This window comes from Struthio camelus, chromosome 2 (genome assembly GCF_040807025.1).
Source record: "Struthio camelus isolate bStrCam1 chromosome 2, bStrCam1.hap1, whole genome shotgun sequence".
NCBI lineage: Eukaryota > Metazoa > Chordata > Aves > Struthioniformes > Struthionidae > Struthio > Struthio camelus.
The window spans coordinates 131,679,444-131,697,976 of record NC_090943.1 but is presented as its reverse complement, the minus strand read 5'-3'; the positions used below and the strand labels follow the sequence as shown (position 1 = coordinate 131,697,976).

Below are 18,533 nucleotides of genomic sequence, written 5' to 3'. Positions count from 1 at the left end.
ATTGTTAGTACACTAATACTTGTTTAAAGACGTGAATAAAGCATCACTTAAGGCTGTAGCTTTCTTGGAGAATATGCTCCTTTAGTCTTTTGTTTTAGAACCTAATCCAGAGGACGGCTCACGGATGTACCAGTTACTGTTCTATGTAGCTTAGTGAGGGCATGCTGCCTAAATATCTCTGACAGTTTACCTGGAGGATACTCAAAGGTGCAAATGACACTTTGGAAATGTACTAGTTTTGTTTATATGCTAATGCTACTTTGCTTGGGCAGGAAAGTGATTTTAAAAGGTGAATCCATGTGATTCAAATATTAGGACTTACTATTTATGATGACCTCTTTTAAAATAGTTTTTGATTTTTATTGCAATTTTTTTCTCCTATCAAAAATATTTATTCATTAACTTACATTTTTATTACAGGGCCCTATATTCTTTTTTTCCCCCCATATTTCATACTTGCATTTTGCATAGAATAAGTATTGCTTTAATATTGCTGTCATATATGTAGCCTAGTTAACCTATAACTTAGAGAGTGGAAAGTACATCCCGCTTATGTAAGCGGATATTTATTTAGCTGTCTGCGTTATCTCTGATTTACTTTATCTGTGGGCATGATATGGTGTCAGCCTTCAGCCTGTGCAGCCAATGTGCTTGCTCTCCTGAAGGCCAAACAACATCCTCTTATTTGAGAGACTTCTTGTAGCTCAGTATTGACATAGTTCTCAGTTTTCAACTGTTCTTTAAAGCTAGTGTGAGCGAAATTTTTCACATTACTTATTTAGGTGAAGATCTGTAAAGACTTGTTCCATTCAGAAGTTACTTGCAGGCTCAAATCATGAGTAATCCACAAGAAAAATCATGAAGATAAAACTATTTACATGCTTCATCTTTTTTCCAGTAGCTTTATATACAAATCTAGATCTCAGTGAATGTCATTTCAGTATGTGAGTCGTGAAGTGCTGGTGATATACCAAGAGGTAAAAAGGAAAAAGATAAAATCAGCTGATCAGCAATAGTTGGGTCACTTGTATGTTAATGTCTTTGTATGCACTTTTTGTGTGCTTAGGATGCAATGTATACCACTTCAAATTCCTTTGTAATGACATGCTGCTGAGCAGATGAGAGTAGGTCTAAGAAAATGAAATTTATAGTAATCATTTTTGGTAGGTAGTGAGTTGAGCAGCAATGTGCAAATTAAATCTGGGCAGAAATTTTTTTTTTTTGTTCTTGTTGAAAAACACAGTTCCTTCAAATTGTATGAATGTTATAGAATGTGTTTTAGAAGTAATAAGAGATTACTGTGTTAAATATAAAAAAGTGAAGCAAAGTAAGTTTGTGTGAGCAGTTTATAAACCTAACTGATTTTTTTTTTTTTTTTTACTTTGAAGCTTAATTTTTTTTACCATAGGAAGTAAGATTTGAAGCAAACAAACAAGAAATTTATCCAAGTGGAAAACGAAGAGGACAGAACTTAGTTACGTGCAGTTGTAAACCAGGGACAAATAGAATCCCAGCCTGAAGAGGAGTCTGCAGCAAGTGTTCAGGTGGTTTACAGTGCTGAGTGCTTATAACAAGCATTTGCCATTGGGCAATCTCTTCTGTTAAAGCTATGCCTGGCAGTGTCCATCGTGTGTTGTCAGCAAAGTTTGATGTTTTCCTGTGTAGAATACAACAGATAAACTGTTCTTTCGCATGGGTTCTCTTTTTTGCTGAAGAGAGGAGTCATTTTCTGGGGCACTCTTTTCTGGGTGTAATCATGGGACATCTAGTCCTGAGGAGGAAGTGTCTTGTCTGAGGCAATTCTTTCACTCTTTCTTTCTCCTGAGAAGTTATATGAGGATCTGCTCTTCCACGTGATGCTCCAGAGAAAGAGAAACATGCTTTGCAGTATGCTGAGTCTGAACAGCAGGGGTGAGGTAATAGGCCTATCTTCTGTCTCCTTTGATGACAATCATTAGATCTCTCTGTGATTTGTAGCATCACTTATATAAATGGAATATAGTGCTGGTTAGAGGTATTTTTTGACTCTGATTCCGGTAGCCAAACCTGGGTCAAAAATTAGTTCAAAGAACGGTTGCATGCAAGATGTTTTAATTGTGCTTTGGCAAAGAGAATTGATGTTTGGATATGGAAGTAAGATGATTACTTTAATGGAAGACTGTGCTGATACAAGTGTTCAAACTGAACCTTCCAGGATTAAAATAAAACATAATATTTCTTATATGAACAAAATGAAAGATTACTTAGACATCAGTGCTGTCCTTAATGTGGCTGCTGAGTTATGCCTGCCATTCTTGTGTTATCATGCCTTTTAGGGAATATAATGGTGGCTTTCTCTGGGTGTGTTTTCAGTTGTGCAATAGGAATGTAGTAGGTTTTCCTTCCTATATAAAACTAAATATACAGCGGTGAAGAACTCCACTATCTTGATGTTGTATTTTCAGCTGCTGGAGCTTCAACAAGGAAAAGGTACCATCTTGGGCTAGGAATTGTTCAGACACGTTACAGAAGAGAACTCTTGCCCAAGGATTTTAGAGTTTTGTTTCAAGGCAGCACAGAGCAGGTAGATGAGGTAAGCAAATAAATATGGTGATGGGATCTTGGAGGAACAGTAGCATGTGCTTGCATTTTTCAGAAGATAAGCTGGGTGCCTGCTTTGCAGCTCTAGTTTTTTTTTTGTAGGACTAGTCAATTAGGCAGCTTGCTGTTCATCTTCAGTAGACCATCTATTCTGTAGGGTTCTAGCCTTAAACTTGCCAGATCTGTGTGTACTCAAACCTTGACAGCGAAGTGCCTGCTTTTTCAGGAGAATGCAAGAGCATGGTTTGGGGATTGTTCTACAATACTGGGCCATTTGCGAACAGAGACAGAGGCATGAGAGAGCAACTGTTTGCAGCTCCGCAGGCCTCAGGCAGAGCAATGAACCTGGTAGTGCCAGTGGGAACCAGTTTGGGAACCCTGGAAGGTTCGATTTGGGAACTTTGGAAGGGTGGCTGAGGGAGAATGGTACACTGACGACTCCAGGCTCAGGGTTAACATTTCCTTTCCTTCGCATTTCTGGTTCTGCATCTCTCATACCTGATTCTTAATTGTTCATGTTGTACTCTAAACCTGAATACTTCAAGCCTGCACTGTTTAGGTCAAAATGGACATCTGTGTGGCTTTTTCTCTGTCTATAGCTGTACCCAATCTTCAGTTTGTTTTTTAGTTTGAATATGATGGGATATTCATTTTCAGAAGTCTCTCTGCTTTGAGCAGAAAAAGTATCTTATTTTAGTTTGGCTTGAAATGAAGAGATTATCCATGAAGGCAGAAAATGTTAGTAATCTGTCAGAACTTTAAAAATAATATTAAGAAAACAAAGATACCATTAAAGCAGTTTCTCTGTCTTCTCACTTGCTAATAGAGAAAACTGTACACGTATTCCAGCTTAACTGATGGGTATCAAAAGTGCATGTGGAAGCAATCACAGGTGGATTTTATTTCAGATTGAGCTGGAATTATTAACATGTATTCCCAACTGGGGCTGAAGATAAATGCAGGTACATTGATACCCAACAGAAATACGACGCTAGCTGGTACCACATGGTAGCATATAATACATGGTAGTACATAAAATGCTGGAAGGTCCCCATGGCTGTAAAAAAAAAAAAAAAAAAAAAAGTAAACAATTTGGTAATGAATGCCAACGGATAAGTTAAAATAACTGCTGCTGTAAAAGTGTTACTTAAAATAGTAAGTGAAGAGATTTTTTTTTATTAGCCTTTTGCACATAGTATGAGTTATGTAGAACCAAACTCAACATGACTGTCTGTTCTCATAGGCATTTGAGAACTATCACATATCTTGCCTGCAAATATTCTTCAATGGCTTTGGTGAGTATTCTGACAAGAGACTGTATATCTTTCATTACCTTTAAAAGGCAAATCGGCATGACCTTTACTGTGGAGAAAAAAAGGATGCAAGTAGCTTTAAGTTAGTCAAGTAACTGCTGATACAGAAAATAACCTTTCCTATTCTTAACATGCTATATTAAAACTAACTTGATCAATACTCAGTCTTATTTAAAGATTTCCAGCCACGTACGCAATACGTAAATTTTGCAGATATGAAAGCACCCCTTGTATTTTGTTGTGGTAAAAATGAATTTCCAGATTTTCCTATGGCAACAAATTCTGACCTTTCCAGTTCAGAAACTTCTCTTGCATCAGGGCATAGTAAACATGCAGTTCTATTTAAAAGCTGACTACAACATTGGTTAAAGTCTCATGAGACCAAGTCAATTTCTCACAGGTAAATAATAGGAAATTAAGATGCATATCTGAATAGTTATTCATCTATTCGAAGTGTATGAATAAAACTTTCAGTTAGACTGAGTGTTGCCAACAATTGTTGATCTCTTTTAGATGCCATTATCTTCTCCAGCACCTGAGCGTCTAATCTCCACAACTGTTTACATCCAAAGATTTTATTACATGGACAGAAGATCCTCTATTGGCCATGTAAAACCAACATTCTGTGTTTTTTTTTGTGTTATTACAACTTTAATTGAGATTTAAATGTTCTGTAAATCTTCAAAATTTAAAATCTGTATTTAACAGATCTTCAACTTTGAGAAGCTCAAGCTAATCTGTATGAGTCCAATCCTATTCAGAAAACTGAAGTCCTGTATCATTCTTGCTGCTCTTTTCCTGTAAGTGAGATCGCCATACCTTTGTGTGCAGCAAAGATACAGACTTTTGTTTATGCTAACCAAATGCTCATGGGTATTTTCCACCTGCAATTTCATTCAGTGCAACGCTGCCTATTCAGTGTTGTTATTTACGTTACGCTTCATAGCATTTCTCCCCACGTATCTCATTACATTTACTAGTGTTTGTTTTCGTAGTATCTCATTACCAAGCATTCTGAATCCTCCAGAGCCTAATTGTTTTTTGTATCCAATGGGAAAAGCATTATTTATTTTCAGACATTTTAAGAAGCAGTTCCTATTGGCAGGTTTGCCTGGATCTGATTAGTAAAAACGTTAGGAAACCATTGCTCTTTTAAAAATGGAATATTGGAACCAGTCTTCAGAGGTAAATGTTTGGATAAAGAGTAATCATATGTTCAGGGCATCTTGAGTCCAGACTGCTAAATCGTATTAGAAAATAAAGCCCCTATGGTGCTGGATAGGATAGCAGATAAACGATCCAGTGTATCCAGTGCTAGGTCTTATTAGAGCTCTAGCACTGAAGGAGGAGATGTGTATCTCCACTTTTTTCAGGCATGAGCTAGGACAGTCTTGATAAAATTTGTGACCAGACCGCAAGTATTGCAGATGTGGTGAATATGTGCATAGAAGCTGTTCCTTCCTCTCCGTGATACTGTCGAGTATAGCTGCTGCACACGTGGCTGTACCTGTCTGGCAGAGTAGTGGATGTTGTACCAGTGATGCTGGTAATGAATTCCGTTAAAAAGTCTCCTGTAGTGGTGATATGTTGATCTTATCATATCAATATCGTATGATCTTTGATCATATAGCAAACTGATATAAATTATGTAAAGGACTTAGTTTTGTGTAGTAATTCCAGATTTTTTGGTGTCTGCATTAGAGTGTAATTCAGAACCCTGCATGAGATGCTAATATCCCTCTGCAGTTCACAGAACAATTAGGAACTATTTAGAACAAGTTAATAAATGTCATGAACAAATAAGTATTATATCACAAAGCACCATCCAAAACCCTATCTAGGTAGGCAAAGGACCAATTTGCTCAGATTTAAGAGCCCTGAATCCTCTCTTGAAGACTGAACGCTGCTATCTTTTTAAAAAAACACTGATAATAGTCTCCTTTTCTTAAAAAAACAACAAAAAAATGCAGTCAGAAGAGATGGTCACAGAACCCCTCCTTTATTCCCTTGGTAAGGAGTTATGAGATCCTGACTTCAGTGTTCTGCTCACCTTGGAGGGATCAGACTTGCATCTCCTACCTCCCAGGAGAGTGACACCAGCCTGTAGCATAGTTTTTCAGGCATGTACCTTGGAAAAGCAGTCCTGACTTCTGATGACGACTTCATGATTGGCTCTGTTTGATATTGAAGCATTTGGCTAAAATTCCTTAGGTATATCAGATTACGAAAGTTCACTCTATTACAAATTGCAATTTATGTATTTGGAGTAATTTTAGGTCAAACTAGTGGTATCTTTATTACAGGGATTGTGAGGATGGAATTCTGTTTTTTGGGTAACTAAATTTCCCCTAACTCTCAGTTTAGATAATTAAATCTTTTATTGGCCTGTAGTGGCCCTAGTGCAAACTTGTATAACCCCGCAATCCTTGGATGTTGTTATTTGAAATCTGGTAATAAAACTTATAACTTCAATTTTAAGTGATTTAATTGAAAATTAAACTGATTTACTTGGTCTCTTTTGTAATAAACGGTACCCAGTCCAAAAAAAAAAAAAGAGTATAATAATCCATTAGATTGTGCTCGTACTTCAGATATAAGTTTATTGTAATGGGCTTCATTAAAGAACGAGTGTGTATATAGAAGTGGAAAGAAACATTATTTCTAATTCTAAACGTAAGGCCAGTTTATGATTCTAGTATTTTAATTTGATGGGTAATTTCAAAACTGTTTGTATGATAAAGCCAATACCTAAATACCTCTATGTACAAAGTGAGAATGATTTAGACTCTAGTTCAAAGTCTGAATTGGGTGCCAGCCTCAAAATGACCCAAGACATCAGGAGAGGTGTGCTGAAATTTGCCCCGTGGACATTCCAGTGTTTCTAGAGTCGCAAATTACTTAAATACTGAAAATCTCTGCATATATTCATACATATGAGAGATGGCCAGTAAGATTCACTGTTTCAAACCTTAGGCCTATGACCCTGGAGTTTTGTTTTACACTTGCACTTTCAAATAATTGTATTTATATTAATATACTTATGGTGGTTATATTGTACTAATTTGTTTTGTTGTTGTTTTGTTGTCTTTTGTCATTTATGTATGAGAATAGATTTAGGAATTTTCCCCGTGCCTTCTGGTAAATTATTCTTTGGACAAATGACTGTCTGATGGCTTTGTGTAGGCAAAGCTACATGACTGAGCTTATTGAAGGATTCTGAAACGTGCCCAGAGCTGACTGGTGAATCTTGAGTGTGATTTTCTTTCCTTCTTTTCTGCTATATTGGTAGCTGCCAAGTAGTTACCAGTCGGGTATTCTTCTTTCTTGTGGTATGTAATATTAATGTACTCATAGTAAGTTCTTCAGGAAATCTTTGTTCAGAAAAGAGAGCTGCAGAGCTCTGCTGGTTTTCCACCTCAGGTTCCATCACACAACACCATGATTTTGCATAAAGTTGGTAGTTTTTAAAACAGAAATGTAAAAAGCTTGTAGGAAAGCTGATTTTAACCTACTTTTTTAATATTAATTGTTGATATGTAAATACCATATTGTCATTTTCTGTTCCCTCCAATACAACTATACCAAAAAAAGACTGTTTGAGTAAAATCTTAGACCTTTTTAATGTGATTATTCATCATCAGTTTTTGTTATACAACAAGAATGTTGACTGGTGGTTATTTAGAATAATGAAATACAAAGGGGAGAAATTTTAGATTGTTCATTTTGAACATCAGCGTTTCATGTATGTTAAGAGTCACTGTGTGTTCTGTATAAACTGTATTAACTTGATAAATAGCTTACGTGAGAAATTCATGACCTATACACATTTGTAACTTCTAAGATACAGCACAGCCTATACAATCAAATTTATGATAACATAATTTTACAGCATATAAATATTTTACACAAACAGAAGGAATTAATGTTTTTATGCTTATAGGAAGAGTTTGGATTGCATATTATGAATAATGAGTGGTTATTTACCTAAATTGTCCAGCCATTGCAGTGGTAATGAATGCATTCCCTTTAATATATGCATAAACCAAAGACTGTATTTCACCTTTTTGCATATGTACCCATAATTTAAAGAAACATATTGAATATATTTAGTGTTTCCAGCTATGTATGTTTTCCGCTTAAGAGCGGAAAATCCTATTCTGTAGTGAGGAGTTGTTATCTAGCCAACTAAGAACTAGAAGTTCACGTGAATGGTGACTCTCGTGGTGTATTAGAGTGGTGTATTAGATTCATGTTGTTACTAGGTACTTTGTGATGATCCACAAGGCAAAAATGTAATCTTATTCAACTGTGTATGCTATATGTGTCCAGGAGATGGAAGAGTAGTAGAGAGCCATGTGAAATGGAGGAGAGGGGAGCACAGCAACAGGTTATCGGACCTCTGGCTCTTAAGAGAGTTTGCTTTAAAAATTGGCCTGGGAATGCCTACTTTAAGGCCATGCTGCTATTGGAGCAACAGCAAGTAAAGAAAGCAGGGGGATTAGGGAATGTTCCTTCTGTCCTATAGATATGCCTGTTCCTTTGCTGATTGAACCAACAGTGCTTCAGGCAACTGGTGTGCAGCTTTCTCGTGAGAGAAGTTCAGGTGGACTTTCACCAATGTTGCACCAGATCATGAGGTGCAGCCAAACTCCAGACTTATGTCCTGTTCTTTCTTATGCCAGAGAAAATTAAGAGTAACTTGTTGAAAACTAGGATTTTAATTAATATGAAATTTGAACTTTTAATACCTAGACCAAATTTATCAATGTCATACTTCTGGTACTGTGTTTTTAGATATAATAATGAAACTCATGTTGAAAAAAGTATAAAATTATGTCTTGCTTAATGATATTCTTTCAGGATTGGCAAATCAGTCAGTTTAATTTTCCTAAATTGTGAAAATGGGAATCAGCAAAAAGCATTAGAGGTGATAAATGTGTAACAGGTACTTCTGGTAAGTTTTTCTTCTGGTAATTTATCAGCAGTATATCCAATATGTAATTCAATCCTGAAACTTTATTTACGTGTTTGGACTTTACTTGAATTAGTGATCCAGTTAAAAAAAAAAAAAAAAAAAGCTGACAGGAATGGTTGGTTATTGCATACATTTTGAAAATGTGTATTTTCTCAGTTTTGAAATGGATGCAATTGAAGGGCTTTTTTTTTTTTTCATCTTCCAAACATTTATACAGTTAGATTTTAATAAAGGACTAATATGTTTTTGGATAAACTCCTGGAAGGAAATACATAAAATTATTTAGTTACAGGGCAGTGATCTAATTCATCATGACATTTTAAGCATGCACCTAGCTTTATACTCGTTTACTTCTCGTGTGTAAAAACAGTCTAAGCTTAAGTCTTTTACTGAGTCAATCCTTCATATACTATTTGTTTTTTCAAATACAAACTTATCCTTCTCACTTCCAATTATAAAGCCTCAATAACTGTTACTATAGTGGTACCCACAAAAGATACCTACTACTTTGTTCCTAGTATAACCCTCCCTCAAAAAACCCATCTGTTTTGGGTAGGTTGAAGCTGTATCAGCAAAGCTTACCCTGGAAATAAACTGCAATTTTTTAACACTTCCAATAATGAGTCATAGAATTAAGTGGAACAAGTGGCTTTTCTATTACCTTAGACATTGAAATTGGAGTAAGATCACTTCAATTGATCAGAAGCTTTAGGAAAGGCAGTGACAAGCAGCGAGTAAAGTCTTATGGCCTGTAATTTAAGGAAATCAAACTAGGTTGTAACAACCTCTCCTAGCCTTTATCTGTGAGTATATTCCTTTCAATGTAGATCCTACAAACCTTCCAGAAACCAGAGCAATAGTTTTCATTTTCTCTTGGATGAATTGTGAAGTGCTTTGTCTTCAGGGTAGAATTTCCACTGGTTGATAGAGTGGGTGGAAGGTTGATGAAGAGTTCTGAATAATGGTTTAGGGAAACCTCACAGAGTTTCTCCTTTAAAGTGCGCTACCCTTGTTTGATAAATCATTAAAGTTCAGGTAACGATATGGTAGGCACCTCAACTGTGGTATTGAGAAAGATATGTGGTATTATGCAGAGAGATAGGACTACTGAAAGAAATGTAAATTGTCATAGAAAATCTTTGCGATTCAAAAATGGTGGGAGAAAAAGTGAAATTGTTGACAGCATACCTGAGAGATATATACCTTTAATCTTTTGTTCTTCTAATATGAAGTAGTTAGTATTTTAGAGTAAGTTGTTATGAGTGACCTCTATTTTGACAGCATTCTTGTCTAAGATGATTGAGTGGAAGAAAGAAAATTTTTGATAATAAAGCGAGAGAGCAAAGGTGTTTGAAGCTGTTTTGTGAATTCAAAAGGGGTAATAATACATCTGGGACAAAGATATTTGAAATACCAAACATAAAATATGAGGAAAGAAATTCACAAAAATACAGTAAGAGGTTTAGGCAGAGATTGCTCATGGTATGATCTGCAGAGCGGAGACTGATAAACTGTCATGAGATTACTCACTGAAACTTCAGAATTTTCCACCATACCTCATCTATGCAAAAAGTTTTTGTTCCTGAGTTGCCAGGTGTGATTGAATGATTTATATCTCATCAACCATTACATATAACAGTTGTGTATGTATCAGATAGGGCTAGCTCATCCAATTGGGAGAAGTATCATATGATTTGCAAGGGGTTTGTAGTGGAAAGAATACACTTTTCATTCTGCTCTCCAGAGTCACCCCAAAGGTGAGGTTAGTAACATAGCCCCAGAAATAGTTCTGCTGTAATTGAGCTAGTGGCAAAGAAACTTTCAGATATTTAACGGAATACATGAGCTGTTAGGGAAGACTGGTAGTTATTCAAAAAATGTTTCTTTTCAGAATTCTCTTATTATTTTCATTGTATGAACCAAAAGTTTACCGGTTTTCTGTATTACGAGTTGTTATCACAAAATGGCCAAGGTTGGAAGGCACCTCTGGAGATCATCTAGTCCCACACCCCTGATCAAGCAAGGTCTTCTAGAGCACATTGCACAGGATTGCGTCCAGGCGGGTTTTGAATATCTCCAGGAAAGGAGACTCCACTACCTCTCTGGGCAACCTGTGCCAGTGCTCTGTCACCCTCACAGTCAAGAAGCTTCTCCTCAGGTTCAGACGGAACTTCCTCTGCTTCAGTTTGTGCCCACTGCCTCTGGTCCTGTTGCTGGGCACCACGGACAAGAGTCTGGCCCCATCCTCTTGACACCCTCCCTTCACATACTTGGACACATTGATCAGACCCCTTCTCAGTCTTCTCTTCTCCAGACTGAACAGGCCCACCTCCCTCAGCCTTTCCTCACAGGACAGATGCTCCAGTCCCCTCATCATCTTCGTAGCCCTCCGCTGCACTCTCTCCAGGAGTGCCACGTCTCTCTTGTACTGGGGAGCCCAGCACTGAACACAGTACTCCAGGCGAGGCCTCATCAGGGCTGAGGAGAGGGGCAGGATCACCTCCCTCCACCTGCTGGCAACACTCTGCCTAATGCACCCCAGGATACCGCTGGCCTTCCAGGCCACAAGGGCACATTGCTGGCTCATGGTCAACTTGTTGTCCACCAGGACTCCCAGGTCCTTCTCTGCAGAGCTGCTTTCCAGCAGGTCAACCCCCAGCCGGTACTGCTGCATGGGGTTGTTCCTTCCCAGGTGCAGGACCCTGCCCTTGTCTGTTGAACTTCAGGAGGTTCCTCTCCACCCAGCTCTCCAGCCTCTCCAGGTCCCTCTGAATGGCAGCACAGCCTTCTGGTGTGTCAGCCACTCCCCCCAGTTTTGGATCATCAGCAGACTTGCTGAGGGTGCACTCTGTCCCTTCATCCATGTCACTGATGAATACATTGAACAAGAGTGGACCCAGGACTGACCCCTGGGGGACACCACTACCTACAGGCCTCCAACTAGACTCTGTGCCACTGATCACAGCCCTCTGGGCTTGGCCATCCAGCCACTTCTCAAACCACCTCACCGTCCACTCATCTAACCCGCACCTCCTGAGCTTGCCTAGGAGGCTGTGATGGGAGACAGTGTCCAAAGCCTTGCTGAAGTCCAGGCAGACAACATCCACTGCTCTGCCCTCCTCTACCCAGCCAGTGTCATCCCATTGCAGAAGGCTGTCAGGTTGGTGAAGCATGATTTGCCTTTGGTGAATCCGTGCTGACCACTCCTCATCACCACCTTGTCCTCCACACGCTTGGTGAGGACCTCCAGGAGGAGCTGTTCCATCACCTCCCCAGGGATGGAGGTGAGGCTGACGGGCCTGTAGTTCCCTGCCTCCTCCTCCTTGCCCTTTTGGAAGACTGGAGTGACGCTGGTTTTCTTCCAGTCCTCAGGCACCTCTCCTGATCTCCCTGACCTTTCCAAGATGATGGAGAGCGGCCTAGCAATGACATCTGCCAGCTCCCTCAGCACTTGTGAGTGCATCCCATCGGGGCCCATGGATTTGTGGCTGTCAGGTTTGCCCAAATGATCTCTAACCTGATCCTCCTCAACCAAGGGAAGGTCTTCCTTTCTCCAGATTTTCTGTCTTGTCCCCAGGGCCTGGGATTCCTGAGGGCTGGCCTTAGCAGTAAAGGCTGAAGCAAAGGAGGCATTCAGCAACTCTGCCTTCTCTGTATCCTTCGTTATCAGGGCACCCACCCCATTCAGCAGCGGGCCCTCATTTCCCCTAGTCTTCCTTTTGCTGTTGATGCATTTGAAGAAGCCCTTCTTGTTGTCCTTGACGTCCCGTGCCAGATTTAATTCCCAATGGGCCTTAGCCTTCCTTGTTGCATCCCTGCACACTCTGACAATGTCCCTACCATTTTCTACATTCGGTAGACTTCCTTCTTCTGTCTGAGTTTTGCTGGTGATGCACCCTGATTTGAGATACAAAAAAGTCAGTTTAAGACTGAGAATGGTAGTATCCTATGTCTGAAGCCATTACTGCTAGTTCCATATTGTGGATTTACTTATCAGCATCGCCTTTGGGGGAATTTTGTTTGCACGAGAATTCTGAGGGCCATAGCATCAGCTTTGTACTTTCTCTTTAGTTTTACTTCTAAAGTAATTTCTTTGCAGGATATGTGCCATAATATGTACTGCAGTTTTGTGACATTAAATTTAGCTGCACAGCTAGGGCTAAAATGGCAGGAAAGGGTAATGTTGGAGATTTGAATGAAGGAAGAGTTTGTTTGAATAGTTTTTAGTCAATTCCAGGTAAATGTCTGAATGTTTTCACAGACACTGAATCTGAACAGAACTAGAAATCCTTTGGAGGTTTGCTCCCGACTTGTTTTCTGCCTCTTGATTAGTTTGCAACAAGTAGTGTAGCACAGGAACATGAGCAGTGTTTATATAGAGATTTGTTTTGTTTTGAATAATTTATTTCATAGAGAGGAACAGTGATGATAATTTCATGAACACTTAGAATTGCTGGAAGTCCATTCTGAACATATTTTGCAATGTGAATTTCTTCTTTTAATTCTGATTTCTCAAGGAGATTTAAAGTCTAGCTACTTTCTGAAATAAAGATAGTGATATTTTTCTTTTCATTGTCACAGAATATATTTTTTGGGGTAGAGCCGGTTTGTTCTTTTTGTCTATCTGTTCTCATTTCAGAATTGGAAACTTTTCTTTTCGCCATTGTGAATTAAAAATTGATAAATATTTTTCTTCAGTTTCCTTGGGCTATTACTGCATAAATCGGAAATGAATTCAAGAGGTGGCAATTTCTCTATTAAACTTCTTTTCCTTACACAGTTATTCACTCTATTTTACATATTGTACATCATCTTTGTTCACACAGCCTGTATGAAGTGAACAGCAAACCTAAATTTAGATGTCTGCCTGTATTCTAGTGTTTAAGCTCCTATGGATGCTATGGATGATCCTATGGTCAATGGATGTCTAGTCAACACAGTCGGTGGAGCCTGGAGAGCAATTCTGCATACCCTACGTGGACAAACATTCACTAGTCAACTGAGCAGCTCTCTAGGCTCCATTGACTTCATTGATTGGATCACTGTTGACATCTGTGTGAAGACTCCTATATTTAATTGTTTCAGTTTTGAACTAAATACCACCCAGACCTTGTAGTCTAAGCTAAGTCATCTAGTCTCTTTATTTGGTCAGGAGAGAGACAGGCATCTGTTGAGGGCAGTTCACTCTGCTTGCTTCAAACATCTAATTTAAACCATGAAATGATAGCATAATAGAGCCAAAATCTCTGCCCACTGTACCATAGTCTGTAGAAGTCTATATCGTGAAAAATAAAACCTGTGATTGTTCTGTAGTTACTGTTATCAATTACAGAGCAAGATAGAATGTCTCTTAATTAACTTAATAACCTGATAGGTACACTTAGACATAGCTAATTAGAGCTTTCTTGTAATTGGGCCTATGATTAATAGACTGTGAAGACTGTTTCATTTGTATTAAATGCAAGGACAGTCACTGGAAAATTAAAATTTGAGCCTGCATTGAATAACTAATAGAGCACCTCAGGATAGCACAGTCAAGAAAGATTACCTCTTTATAAGGAATTAATTTATTAAGTCACTGATTCAGAGCTGATTCAAGATTTTTTGCAGCCTTACTAATATGTGCATGAATCCCTCTCTTAGAAATATCCACAGATCAACTTCTGCAAGTTTCTTTTAAAACAGTCTAACTTATGTAGTTTAATAAAATTAGTGAGTATAAAAGGATACGAAAATACCCTTACAGAAGAAACTAAAAATAACTGGTTTTATTTCTGTTTTGCACAGTGCAAGGTGCAATCCTTGAAGTTAGTTGCCAGTTTTTCTGGAACTCATATCACATTTTTGCCTATTCTTCCTCATTCTACTGAGGACAGCACCTAATTTGGGATGATACAGTAGGGAAACAGCAGAAATGAATGTATTTACCCTAGTGCTGTAGCCTGTAGTTATCATGCGGATTCCCTTTCGCTCCTTTTCTGTGCTGCGGCCTCTCTGGTGGGAATTAGTATCTGCAGACCTTTGAGCTACCAAGCTGCTTCACCTATTATACAACTAGAAGGGAGAAACTGAGGGGAGCTGCACTCATAGAAAAGGCAAAAGGTTTTAGAGCAGAAGGTGGAGGTAATAATGGACAGAAGATAGGAGGAAAGAGGTTATGCGTGATGATGACCAGTTCATCTGGCAGCATGGAGACCTAATCTGCCATATGATTCTGTTTTCATTGTTGTGATGCTACTTACTGTATCTGGAAGAATATGTTATATAGGTAGATGAAAATTATTTTTCTTCTTATGTGAACTAGATTAAATTGGAAAAAATTAGAAAATGTAAAAATTTGGGCTGGAAGGTAAAGAGTTGAGTTAATATTTATTAGGGACATATAAACATCTTGAATTTTTGTTTATATGCCTAATAAATTGTTGAAACTTACCTGTTGGACTGTGCATCAAGAAATGAATCTCAGGCAGCTTCAATGAGCTTGTGCCATTCTTATCGTGCTGTTAATGCAGAGGCAGCTTCATTTGAGACTAGTTGGTCTTTTTTCTTTTTTTTTTTTTTTTTGTGAAGACTTACCTACTTAGCACCTTGTGAGTCAGATCAGGCTGCTGCTAACCATAAAGGAATTCTATTTTTGTAACCTGTTGTACACTCTAGTTTTTCTTATGTAATACCTTCACTTTTATCATCTCTTTTGAACTGTTGTAAGAGTATAATTAGAGCACCATAGAGTACGTTATTCCAGCTGCCTAGTAAGATGTCGTTTGAGTAGCAGATAAGAACATCAAATAAACTGGGGTTTATTTGATAAATAAACCCTCCCCTGCCCTCTCCCCTGCCCTCTCCCCTGCCCTCTCTTTTCATTTTGTTTCCTGTGACTTAGCCAAGCAACCAAATGCAGGCAGATAATATTTCTCATGCTAATTGCCTATCTGCTGGAGATGACAAGAATCTCAGTGGAAACATGGCCTTGATGAGTTTTGGCTAGGGGGGCTGAATGGATGGAGTTAGGTCTTTTGTTGGCCTGAATGGCAGAATGTGGTGGGAGGGCTAAGGCAGTGGGACTCGTGGAGTTGTGATCCTACTTCTGGGATCTCCGATAGTGTGTGTGACAGGAGGACGTGCAAGGAGCTGCATGCAAATGTGGATTTGCAAGTAATAGCTGAAGTTATTATCGCTGCTGCTGTTATTCCTGGTTGTGGTGGGGATACTCTATGCAATTTCTATGAAGTTTGGAAACACTGCTATAGTAAATAGGAGATCTCTCTGACATCCTAAATTGAGCAGCTTGAGAAGCAAATCCCTAGCAGTTTCTTTGCTCCTCTTTTACAATGAGCCATAGTAAAGAGTAATGTCTTGCTTATAATGCTAGGCTTAATATCTGAGCCACCTTTTTATATTGACTTTAAATTATATTTACTTTTAATGCCATCTCTGGAAGTGCTTGAGGCAAATCAGATTGAGACTTATTACGCAAATCAATTGTATTTTTTGGGAACCGTGTACTATTTTCAATTTATGAGGATTCAAGCAATGTTTTCTTTTGTCTGTTTACAAGTGCAATATTGGCACAGCTTATTTGTTTGTTCGGATAGAAGAAAATAGTCTCTATCTGTAGTTCTTTTAATTTTTTTCTAACTGCTCTCACAGAATGATCCAAACCAGCACAAGTCTCTATATCACTTAGGCCCCATTATAAACATGTAATAGTAGATAAAAAAGTGCTACTCCAAGATTTCCTAAAGTGATATTAGGTTCTGTTCAAAAGGACCACTTTTTTATCTCATACTATAGTGTTCCTGAGTTTCAGTGCTATATTTCAGTATAAGGTAAAGAATCCTGTAATCAGCTTTATTTTATTAGGTTTATTTTTGTTAATTAAAGACTGTTTCTGCCCATGACAAATATGTCAGTGATAGCAGTAATCAGGTAGCATTGTTCTTACATTGACATGTAGGCATTCTAAAATTTTTCAGCTCTGTTATCTTCTTAATGCTACATTAATTTCATAATGTATTATTAACAGACTGTCACCCATACATCTCCAAAAATTAACAGTATCAATGTGTATCTCTCAATTCTCATCATCCTATATTTATTAATCTAAGATGGAATATTCAGAATTTCACACCATCATTCAGAGAAACAGTTTAAATTACAAGTCGCCTGTTACAGACTGACACTTTTCCACTCGTAATAGAATCCTCTGTGTGTAATGGAATTCCTGCTGCTATTGTGGTCCATTACAAGCACAGTATTCTGTCTCTCCACTTGTCACTAATTTTGCATTTTGGCAGGAAAAAAAAAAAAAAGGTTTGCTGTTAAGAGTGTTACCAAGCAACCAAAAATGAATTACTCCAACTTCTGGACTTTACTCCCTGTGATATATATCAGAGGATTTCTCTTACGTTGGTGAGAGACAGCCTAGCTGAAGTTACACTCTATAGCTTTACCATTTCTAAGATTAGTAGCTCCATTTCTTCCTGTGGATTTCAATTTCAAAACCAAAGACACTGTTTTTTGATTCCCTGTAGCTAGTTATAAAAAACCACATAACAGATGATCTTTATTGAATGTTTTTAAGACATGAGATTGGACATATTTTCTCCTCTTTATTTTCTAAAATTAAATTTGTCTCTCTCAAATGGAAAGCTTATTTCTATTCACTTCACTTATTCTTTTCACTTATGTCTAATTCTTTACACAGCTATTTGAAAAAAAAGAACAAAAAGTCTTAAAGTAGACTAAGATAACTTGCTACACCTTAAAGTACTGCATCCTGTTACTCATGTTTACTAACCTTCATTATACTGCCTTTTAACTATCTTTTTCCAACACATCGCAACTAACTGTTACACCAAGTAACTATTGATATTAAAAAAAATTCATTAAATAAAGTGACGAATAAAATATGAAAAACGTGAAGAGGAGACAGAATTATGGAAGTTATGGTAAGACTTATGTGTGGGTAAAAAGACAGAATAAATGCTCTTGGTAACTTACCCTTTCTTTTTTTTTTTTTTTGGTCCTGGTTTTGTTTTATATTGCTGTAATATTTTGACTTCAGTGGAGCTTGTTTTGTTTTGTAGTGGCAACCACAGATTTCCTGTGGAACTATATGAATATCAGGGTGCCCTCCCACGTTAGTCATTGATTTCCAGTTAGAGTACATGCCCAGCACAGAACTGCAGATTTCTTCTACGTTCCTAATCCATGAATCGTGTAGGGAGCCAGGAAGGTCCCCAGCAGCAACAAGGAGCAAGAAAGCCTCTTTCTGCAACCTTGCAGCACCAGAGGGTACAACAGCAATAAGTTAGTGTGAATACATGGACTGGGTCTGATTCTGTGTTGACTTTGGTGTTGCATCCATTTCTGCAGTGGTGTAATAAAATGCTCTTCAGAAAGGGTGTCCATGAGAAAGAATGCCAAATTTGCTCAGTTACATACAATCATATTCTAGAGGACTAACTTTAAAAAATGACTGTGCGCATTTGATCAGACTTAGGAGTTCCTGGATCTGAATGCATATTCTGAACAGATACTTGTTCCATGCCTGGGTGAGATCAAGAAATGCACCAGCCCTCCTGATCTACCAATTTCCATACAAAAGAAACTTGGCTATGGTGGTCAGAGAGGAGCTCGCTGCTATGAAGGGTGCTTGTTCT

The 18,533-nt window shown here is 38.1% G+C and overlaps 1 protein-coding gene across 3 annotated transcripts in view; it reads left to right on the top strand.

Moving 5' to 3' along the window:
* C2H8orf34 (chromosome 2 C8orf34 homolog) overlaps positions 1-18,533 on the top strand; it is a 164,141-nt gene that overhangs the window by 12,759 nt on the left and 132,849 nt on the right. The gene's annotated exons all lie outside the window — the stretch shown is intronic.